The 10,331-nt window shown below is 44.0% G+C and overlaps 1 pseudogene; it reads right to left on the reverse strand.

Annotated features, from left to right (window-relative positions):
• Nucleotides 1-3,618: 3,618 nt before the first annotated feature.
• LOC118097124 (ATP synthase F(0) complex subunit C2, mitochondrial-like) lies at nt 3,619-4,091 on the reverse strand (annotated as a pseudogene).
• Between the last annotated feature and the right edge of the window lie 6,240 nt (nt 4,092-10,331).

Here is a 10,331-nt window from a genome sequence, read left to right on the forward strand (position 1 = left end):
AGTTGATGTCTTAGAAAATCCCATTCTTTTGCTTTTTTTTGTTGTAAACTTACATTTTAGTTAACCCCTAAAACATAACATTCAATGTACAAAACAGAGCATCCAGCCATTTTCATCTGCTCAGACGAGACCTTCAGTCCTGGAACTCTACTAATAAAGTTTAATAATTTTAGTACTGAATTAATAACTTGGCTTAGATTTCCTTAAACCCAAATATAGGAAGGACAGGATTTTCCCATCCATCTTGGAGGTTTGTTTGTTTGTTTGTTTAGCACAAAGCAAAACAATAAGGTACTCATTTTGTGATTATTTAAAAGAGCAAATTAAGGTGTTTTTTAAAAAAACAGTTTTAAAAATTCTCAATCTCCCATCCCCCTTGTCATTGACAGTCACAAAAGATATACAATCATATTGGAGCAATTAACATCGCTTAGCCTTCGGAGAGCATTACTAGTCCTTTGAACATGGCCTGCTGTACACTGGTTTTTGTAAGGTATACATTTGAGCTTTATATAATAAATCTCCAAAAGAGGAGCTGTTATGAATGTGCATTTCCTCCTCAAAATTTCCTCCTCCTTCCAGCCACCAACTATGAATTCAGATTCAATCAAAGTGCCCTGCTACACTTTCTGATTGCATTTTAAGACCCAGCTTTTGTGAGAGTTCATTGAAACAGAAGAAGAGTAATGGGAGCAATGTTTTCACAATGGATTTAAAACAGAGGTAAATAACCTGTAGCCCTTCCAGATGTTGCTGGACTACATCTCCCATCATTCATGGCCATTGGCCGCAGGAGTTGGGGCTGATGGGAGTTGGAGTCTAATAATGACAGGAGGGCCACAGGTTTCCCTAGCCAGGCTGCCCTACCAGAGACTATGCATCAGGACTCAAGATATGCATGAGATAGATTCACAGTGCCATTGCCAGAAGAAAATGTATTGGACAGGCAGCAAGGCATCTATACTGTAAAGTAAAACCCACTTCGTTCAACAGGCTTTTCTCAAGTAAGAGTTCACAGGATTGCAGCCTTAAATGCTTAGCTTGGGGTTAGGATTCTGCCCTTAACCTTTTGTAACAACACAATAAGGGGCTTGAAGGATCAGACCAAGAAAGGCATCTAGGATCTCTCTCATTTGTCCTCTGTATCTATTCCTCAGAGGTGTACTGGCTTGGAGTGTGGAGGTTCCCTTACGCTAGCATGGCTACTAGTAGACCCCTGTTTCCCCCCATTAAATTAGTTCGTTCCATTTATCCAAGACAGTGGCCACAGCCACATCTTGTGGCTATGAGTTCCACAAAACTAAATGAAGCACTTCTCTTTGTCACTCCAAAGGACATCAGAAGATCCCTGCTGGATCAATCAAAGGCCCATCTGGTCCACTTAATTGGATGTCCCTGAGTTCTAGTATCATGAGAGAGGAAGATTTTTTAAAAAAATCTCTATCCACTTTCTCTACACCATGGAAACTCTTGAAGCTATGGCCAATCAGCTTGGGTGACCCACTAGTTCAGGCACAGGCAAACTTGGCCCTCCAGATGTTTTGGGACTAAAATTCCCATCATCCCTAACCACTGGTCCTGTTAGCTAGGGATGGGAGTTGTAGTCCCAAAACATCTGGAGGGCTGTGTTTGCCTATGCCTGCACTAATTATTCTTAAAGGTAAAGGTAAATGGACCCCTGACCATTAGGTCCAGTCGTGACTAACTCTGGGGTTGCGGCGCTCATCTTGTGTTATTGGCCGAGGGAGCCGGCGTACAGCTTCCAGGTCATGTGGCCAGCATGACAAAGCCGCTTCTGGTGAACCAGAGCAGCACACGGAAACACCGTTTACCTTCCCGCTGTAGTGGTACCTATTGATCTACTTGCACTTTGACGTGCTTTCGAACTGCTAGGTTGGCAGGAGCTGGGACCGAGCAATGGGAGCTCACCCCATCGTGGTGATTCGAACCGCCGACCTCCTGATCGGCAAGCCCTAGGCTCTGTGGTTTGACCCACAGCGACCCCCCAAATTGATATATCTTCCTCTCTCTCCATCCCATCTATATGTTGTTGTTGTTTAGTCGTTTAGTCGTGTCCGACTCTTCGTGACCCCATGGACCATAGCACAGCAGGCACTCCTGTTTTGCACTGCCTCCCGCAGTTTGGTCAAACTCATCTTCCTCTCTCTCCATCCCATCTATATACTTAGTTGTATTCAAGCCCCCCAAAACTTCAGCTATGATTTTTGTACAGTCAACATTCCCCTGTTTGAGCAGGAACACTTTTAGTATTTTACTTTAAAATAAAATAGAGCAGTCTTAAAAGGTTTTCTCTGCCTTAATGTATTTTTTTAAGAAACAATGTCTATAATGTAAACAGAGAAAGTGAGTGTTTGTACCAAAAACTGTCAGAACACACTGCTTTGAACTTCTCTTCAGATTCCTTGGGAAAGATGGAAGAGGCAGTGGGAAAATTAAATAATGAATTACACATACTGGGCTCTAATGACACATTTTTTTAAAAAAGCCAACAATGGTCAGCATGGTAAACTTGGAAGAAGTTGAAGTTCTTATCTCCTATCCTCTTTTCCTTTAATAGCCAGAGTTGCAGGCATGTGGAACTGAGCATCAAAGCTGCTTCAAATTACGAAGAATTTGTATACAAGAACACAGGAAGCTGCCTGGTACTGGTTCAATACCATTGGTCCAAGCATATTTAGTTCACACTTTTCCAGAACAGTATGCGAACCGAAACACAGCCATCCATGAACATTTGCAGTTCTCCAAATTTTGCAGTGCAGTCCTCCAGCCAACTAATGCATACCCCCCAAATGCATATACTACGGTGCATTGAAATGCATAGATTCGTGAAAATAACATACAAAAATGCATTACATTAGGGGAAAGTGCATTGCAAAAAAGAGTCTATTGGAAAAATGCAAAGGAAAATGCTGATGAATTTTTATACATGCTGTTATGTTTAAAAAAAATGCAAACTGGTATGGAAATGCGGAGAACTAGATTTAAGATTGGCAAAACAAGAAACCGAAATTGACAGATTCATCCTTCCCTACTTAGTATTGTCTATGCTGACTAGCAAGTATTGACCCTGGGATCTTCTGCATGCAAAACAGCTGCACCACCACTGATAAGAAATCAGAAAGCTGCACTTCTCCTTGGTATGAAATGCAACCGAAGCAAAGAGGGAAAAGCAGAAAACTGAGATGAGCAAACTATGCCTCATTCCTGATCAGGATCTTACTGGCACTCTGATCTGTATTTACTTCAGAATCAAATACTGTAAATTAAAACATTTCTCCTAAAAGCCTCTACCACTGTTTCCCCACCCTGCCAGGACCCTCAAAAATTGCCTCTGCATCTACTTTCGCTGGAGTTTCATCAGAGCCCAATGGGAGAGGAAGGAATCCGCAAGTGGAGTCACCAATAGCCTAACCATCTTTTTAAAAAATAATTATACCAATACAGTATTTATTGACTTGCCCCCTCTGAGCTGCACAGAATTGGTTAACAGATGGGCTTCCCCTATCTGCCACAGAACAATCAGGTTGTCATACACACTGGACTAAACACAGGGGGGGGGGAGAGGAGAGCGCATGACATGCAGCACATCCGGCTCCTTCACATTGCAAAGAGAATGAAGAATGCCACCATCAAGCAGAACAGCCCCATGGCCTCAGAGAGTGCACAACCCAGGATGGCATAGGAAAAGAGCTGCTGTTTTAGGGAATGGTTTCTGGCATAGCTAATGATAAGACTGCCAAATACGGTCCCGATGCCGCCACCACCAGAGCCAGCTACACCGACGGTGGCAGCGCCAGCACCAATACAACTTGGTGGCAGTATCAATGTTCCTGGAAACAGTGCTGGTTTGGAACTCCCAACGCAACACTAGCAAGAGCTCATTGTGAGCACCTAAGAGACAAGGCTCCTTCGTCCTGACCTCAGGCCTGTTCAGCACAGAGGCAGAGATGGGCCTACAGAGCAGCTGGGAACTGTTCTTTATAAGGGTGGGAGCAGAGATGAACTTTGCACAGGTATACATATTCAGGGATGTTGCGGGTGACCACACTCAACAGCTGCTGCTCAGGGGAAGACCGCGAGAGAAGGGCCTAGCCTAACCATCTTGTGTTTCTAGTACTGTATCTTTTTTATCAAATGGATGCCTGCCTGTGTAAAAAGTTTGTACAAAGTGTTGGTGCTGACCGTTGGTGCTGACCTAAACGGCCTCGGTCCAGTATACCTGAAGGAGCGTCTCCACCCCCACCATTCTGCCCAGACACTGAGGTCCAGCGTCGAGGGCCTTATGGCTTCTCCCTCACTACGAGAAGCCAAGTTACAGGGAACCAGGCAGAGGGCCTTCTCGGTAGTGGCACCCGCCCTGTGGAATGCCCTCCCACCAGATGTCAAAGAAAAAAAACAACTACCAGGCTTTTAGAAGACATCTGAAGGCAGCCCTGTTTAGGGAAGCTTTTAATGTTTGATAGATTATTGTACTGTATTTTAATATTCTGTTAGAAGCCGCCCAGAGTGGCTGGGGAAACCCAGCCAGATGGGCGGGGTATAAATAATTGTTGTTGTTGTACAAGCTTTGGAGTTATACAGCGTTCCTCCACCAGGCAAAAAGAGAAGCTAGATAGAGCACTTTGGTTATGTGTGTTACCACCTGGAATTTCAGACAGTGGCTTATTCAGAAAGCATCCATTTAGCATTCAAACAGAAAACATATTCATCTGCAGGTCTGCTCTTAAAAAAAAAGCATTGGAAACAGTGTTGCTTTGCTGGGGCAGGGGTGGGGAAGTCAAAATCTGCAACTGGGAAATACTTTTTTATTAAGGTCAAGCAAAATGTTGCAAAGTCACGAGCAACCTTTAGAGTTCTCCAAAACTCATTAATCCAGACTACATGTTAAGAAAATCCCAGAGTGAGAGGAGAGCGAAAAAGCTGTCATGATTGGATCCACAAAGCCTGCATAGTCACAGTCTTAGGAAGGGGGTAGGAGAGGAGAGTGTCAACTTGCAGAGTGATCCTACTCCAAAAGTAACTCAGTGAGACATTCTGCCAGCTGTTTGGGCAAATGGGGCACTGCCATGCCAACCTCACACCTTGAGGCTGAAGAACACTTCTTTCCACCCAAACATACAAATTATTATTATTATTATTATTATTATTATTATTATTATTATTATTATTATTATTCCCCAGCCACTCTGGGTGGCTTCCAACAGAAAAATAAAACACAGTGATCTATTAAACATTAAAAGCATCCCTAAACAGGGCTGCCTTCAGATGTCTTCTAAAAGTCTGGTAGTTGTTTTTCTCTTTGACATCTGATGGGAGGGCGTTCCACAGGGCGGGCGCCACTACTGAGAAGGCCCTCTGCCTGGTTCCCTGCAACTTGGCTTCTCGCAATGAGGGAACCGCCAGAAGGCCCTCGGTGCTGGACCTCGGTGTCCGGGCAGAACGATGGAGGTGGAGACGCTCCTTCAGGTATACTGGACCGAGGCCATTTAGGGCTTTAAAGGTCAGCACCAACACTTTGAACTGTGCTCGGAAACGTACTGGGAGCCAATGTAGATCTTTCAAGACCGGTGTTATGTGGTCTCGGCGGCCACTCCCAGTCACCAGTCTAGCTGCCGCATTCTGGATTAGTTGTAGTTTCCGAGTCACCTTCAAAGGTAGCCCCACGTAGAGCGCATTGCAGTAGTCCAAGCGAGAGATAACTAGAGCATGCACCACTCTGGCAAGACAGTCTGCAGGCAGGTAGGGTCTCAGCCTGCGTACCAGATGAAGCTGATAGACAGCTGCCCTGGACACAGTCCCATCTTCAGGTGGTAGTAAGTTATCTTCCTCCAGTTTTAGGATTCAGCCGCCTGTGGCAACTCAGAGTCTCATTCGGGGCAATCAGCTTTCTGTGGGGGTTGGAGAATGGTGCTTCTTTCCTTTCTGGCTGTTGATGTATCCTCAATGACATCAGGATATCTAAGCAGATAAGGGCTTACAAAATGTTGTGGAAACATAACAGCTGTGCTGTATCTCCACATCTGCCCTAGAGAGGTAGCTGCTAATGATACAACTGGCTAAGTAGGTATGTTTAAGCAAATCTGGAGGTATCTCTTTTCTGCAGATTCTACTCTCGGTCCTTCCAGTAGGAGTATGGGAATAAGCAAGCCTAGCCAGGGAACCCAGCCAGATGAGCGGGATATAAATATCATCATCCTACCTTACAGGGCTCTTGTGGGGACTGCTGAGAAACACAAATGGCTTTTAAGATTTGGATGCAAGAGTGGTATTATAGGTTGAACACACCAGGCATCCCCAAACTTCGGCCCTCCAGATGTTTTGGACTACAATTTCCATCTTCCCCGACCACTGGTCCTGCTAGCTAGGGATCATGGGAGTTGTAGGCCAAAACATCTGGAGGGCCGCAGTTTGGGGATGCCTGGAACACACCATCAACTCTCTCCTATCTCCAGAAAAACGGATTGTGGCTATTTTGTTTTGGACAAATATTAAAAAAACAAAAACTTGAATGCACCAGATGTCATTCCATACTACTCTGCACTAAGTGGAAACACAGATTTTAGGTACATATTTAATACCCAGTGTTTTGCTTTGATTGAGATCCAGAAACTCTACAAAAGGTATGACTCCGGTTGTCAAAATACAGTATTGCTTTGCCCAATAATGATTGTTCTGTATATGTATACTGTACGTATGTAATGATTTATGTAGCTAATTGAATTTCTGGAATTTCACTGCCCATAGAGGTGGAGAGATCAACTAGCTTAGATGGCCTTCTTTTCAAAACTCATCACCTCTGCTTCTAATAACAAATTCAGATGTTGTGTGCCAGCAACTGGAATGAGATATCAGCATGCTCATGGAAATCCCTTGATTTGCAGAAGTGCAAAAAGCAAAAAATAAAATGTATGGAGTGGAAGACTGATCACACTCAATAGCAATGGAACGTTGAGTGTCAGTTGGGGGAGGGGAGGGAAAGGGTGGAATGGAATGGAGAATCCTGGAGAAGGGCAAGAATAGGATTATGATATAGCCACTTGTAAGCTGCGTTTTCTCATCCATCCATCATTATTCTTGTCGCTGTCTTTCCCCCATCTTGAACTTTTAGGTTGTATGCTCACAGGCAGCACAGACCTCCTTCTTGTGTTACCCCATAAAACTATCCGAATAAAAGCAATATGAAAGTGATTTGTTATCTTCCGATTTGTATAGTTTGCTTTTAAATATGAATTTACCCAATTCGCACTTTCTGAAACAACACATGAACCAAAGCACAGCAATCCTTCAAGACTCACACTTCTCTGAATTTTGCAATGCAGTTCTCCAACCGAGCAATGTGTACAAAAATGCATTTACTAGGATAAAGTGTGCATTAAAATGCACTAAATTAAGTAAAACATAGAAAAATGCATTCTATTACAGAAATTTTATTTGAAAATGTGTTTGTATCAGGCAAAACCATGTGCAAAAATGTGCACATTGATTAGTTTCATGAGGAATTTCTTCTTTTAAACATTGCAAACTTTAGTTTACTCTTTACAGAGCTATAATTCCTAGCACTCTTAACAAACTACAGTTCCCATAATTCTTTGGTTGTATGGAATGTGCTTTAAAAGTATGTTGTGTGCACAGCCTTGGGTTTTTAGCCACTCTGCTGCACAAGCCTTCTTGTTGCTGAGCAGGGGCTGACATAACAACCTGCCTTCTAATACTGAGCCTAATCAAGAACTTCTCATCCGGGCATTGCAGAGTTCCCAGTTGGACCTGCAAGCACTAGCAAAAAGACACCTGCTACTATGATGGGTGGTAGCACTATAACTGGAAGACTTGTGCATTGCCAGGACTGCTATGTATAGGTGTAGTATGTATATATTTACAGTATACAGTATTAAAACTAATAATGTACCACTGTTCATAAAAACAAACAAACCACAGAGTGGTTTACAACAATTACACATATAACCATACAATAAAAATCACATAAAAATGTTAAAATCAGAAATTAGCTAGCTATCATGGAAAGATGTATTCTTAACTGCCTGCATAAGTCTGACAGACTAAAAAAAGTTTTCTGCAGGCATTTAAAAGTTGAAATTGAAGGCACCTGTTGAATCTCTATTGGCAGAGTATTCCATATTACTCAGCTCATGACACTAAAAGTTCAGTTTCTTTTTGTTGCCAGAAGAGCCTCACCTACCTGGGGAACGACTAATGATGCTGCTGCAGATGATCTCAGTAATTCATCCAGATATAAGAGTTCCGGTGGCCCCTGAGGTACCCTGGACACAAGTTGCCCAGGGCTTTGTAATGCAGCCTCTGGTTGGGATGTGTGCATTAGGTCAGCCTGTCTCAACCTGGGTCCCCAGAAATTGTTGGACTACAACTCCCATCACCTTTAGCTAGCAGAACCAGTAGTCCGGGATCTCAATCAGGTGGGAGTGGGACTTGTATTGCTGGGGGAGAATGGGTATTCATTCATTTTAATGAGGAGGGGAAATAGAAGGGGGGGCACCTTTAGAGCCCAAATCTGTTTCCTGTACTGGGGACATCAAGCATGATGAAGAAGTTGAGGCTAATTCTATTTGCATAGCCCTACCCCTTCACCCCGAGTTCCTCTTGTTGTTCACACACCAGCCTGTGACTGGATGTTCATCAACTAGCTCTTGATATCATCAGCGTAAGCCTACCTCTACTTTGGTATGTTTGTGTGCTGTTACTAACAGGAGTTTCAAACTGTGATTTTAATCTGCCTGCTCTCCAGAGAACTTTGATTATTAGGCAACTGAGAAACTGAGCAAATAAATAAAGTTGTCAGCATGTAAAGGCACTTTACAGCAAGGGTAGGCAGACTTCAAGCTTGCCTGATCTTTCGCTAGAAGCCCGTGTGCTACCAACCACACTCGGATGTAAAAGGCACAAGCCCTGCTTAGCCAGCATCCTGTTCCCATAGTGGCCAAGCAGACGACTTGCAACTGCCAGCAAGTGGTATTCAGAGGCACACTGCCTCCAAAAGTGGCAGCAGAGCACAGCTATCATGGCTACTGGCCATTTCTAGCCTTCGTGGCCATCTCCTGCCCCCACCATTTCTCCAAGCCAAGCTGTCTCCCAGGTCTATTCAAATCCCCACCCATTCCTTCTTTAAAAAGGATGGAGGGACGAAAGAGTGGGGATGGGGGGAGAAAGAAGAGGGACTTAAAAACAGCCTCCTGATCAAACTAGGATTCTGCTCACCTTTGAAGTCTAAGTCCAGTGTATGTTTTTAGAAGTCTCCAACCATTTATTCAGAGGTTCAGAGACACCCTTGATGTCATTACTTGTTAGATAAACTGTGAGGTAAGTCAAGTTAGTGGTGATGAGATGTTGCAAGGATTCCTCGGTCACTGAGGAGCGAAGGAGGAGAGAGGCACTGTAGGGAGGAATTAAGTTACCCTGACAGGAGCAGCCCATCAAAAACACTCATCGCTGTCATGGTTCTGTCTTGGCTGCCAAACACAGATGATTAATTTTTTAGAAAGAAAGGAAGAAGGAAAGCAATAGGTACATGTGTAGAGGCGGCGGCAGCTTCCCAGAAGAAATCACTGCATGACTCCAGCAGCAGCGGCATAGGTGGGCAGGGTGCCCATAGGAGTGCCATGCCACAGGATTCTGCCGCCCGATATGCCTGCTTCAGCCTGCCTCATGGGCGAGACGGCCTTGAGAACTTTTATTAATGTTATCTCCTAGATTATTAAACTACTGCGTATCAAAGATGAGGCAAACATTTACTGCTTTAAAGGGTGGGTGGGGAAACTCTGACCTGAGGGACCAAGTGTGGCCCTCCAGACTATCAGTTTGGCCCCTGGGACTCTCCTCAGACAAAAATCAAGTACTTCTTCATGCAGTGCATAGCTAAACTATTGGATTCTGCTCCACAAGAGGTAGTGATGGTCACCAACTACATTGGTTTTAAAAGAAGACTAGACCATTTCATGGAGGATAACACTGTGGCTACTAGCCATAATGGCTATGTTCTACCTTCTACCGTCAGAGACAGCGAGCTCCTGAATACTAGTTCCTGGAAACTTCAGGAGGGGATAGTGGTCTTGCGCTCAGGTTTTGCTTGTGCATTTCCAACTGGGGCATCTGGTTGGCCACTGTGAGAACAGGATGCTGCACTAGATGGCCTGATCCAGCAGCCAAGCTTGCCTGATGTTCTTAATGCTTTCGACAGCCATCGAAGCTTGTGAACATCACTTTGTCTTCTGGTAGTCAATTTCTAAGCCAGCCCCCTTGGTTTTCATAATATTTTTAATATGTTAAAATTATCTGAC

Source organism: Zootoca vivipara, chromosome 15 (assembly GCF_963506605.1).
Source record: "Zootoca vivipara chromosome 15, rZooViv1.1, whole genome shotgun sequence".
Classification (NCBI taxonomy): domain Eukaryota; kingdom Metazoa; phylum Chordata; class Lepidosauria; order Squamata; family Lacertidae; genus Zootoca; species Zootoca vivipara.